Consider the following 326-nt stretch of genomic DNA (forward strand, 5'->3'; position numbering starts at 1 on the left):
ATGGATGGATGGATGGATGGATGGATGGATGGATGGATGGATGGGTGGATGAGCAACTCCTTGAGGACAGAAACTCCAGAGCCCATGCTTTTCTACTTTGCATCTCTGGTTCTCTCCAGCCAGGTATGAGGCTGTGCACACACACACTGAGGGACCTCACTTGGTAACATAAAGACTGGGTGCCCTGTGTAGGCCACAGAGATGGGCACATTGAGTCCTGATGTTTAGAATTCAGAGATTGGTGGCTACCTTTTCTTCCTGTCTTTTTCCTGTGTTGGGGAGAAGGGCAGGGAGGAGGAGAGGGAATGGTGGGAACCATTGACGTT

Source organism: Piliocolobus tephrosceles, chromosome 19 (genome assembly GCF_002776525.5).
Source record: "Piliocolobus tephrosceles isolate RC106 chromosome 19, ASM277652v3, whole genome shotgun sequence".
NCBI lineage: Eukaryota > Metazoa > Chordata > Mammalia > Primates > Cercopithecidae > Piliocolobus > Piliocolobus tephrosceles.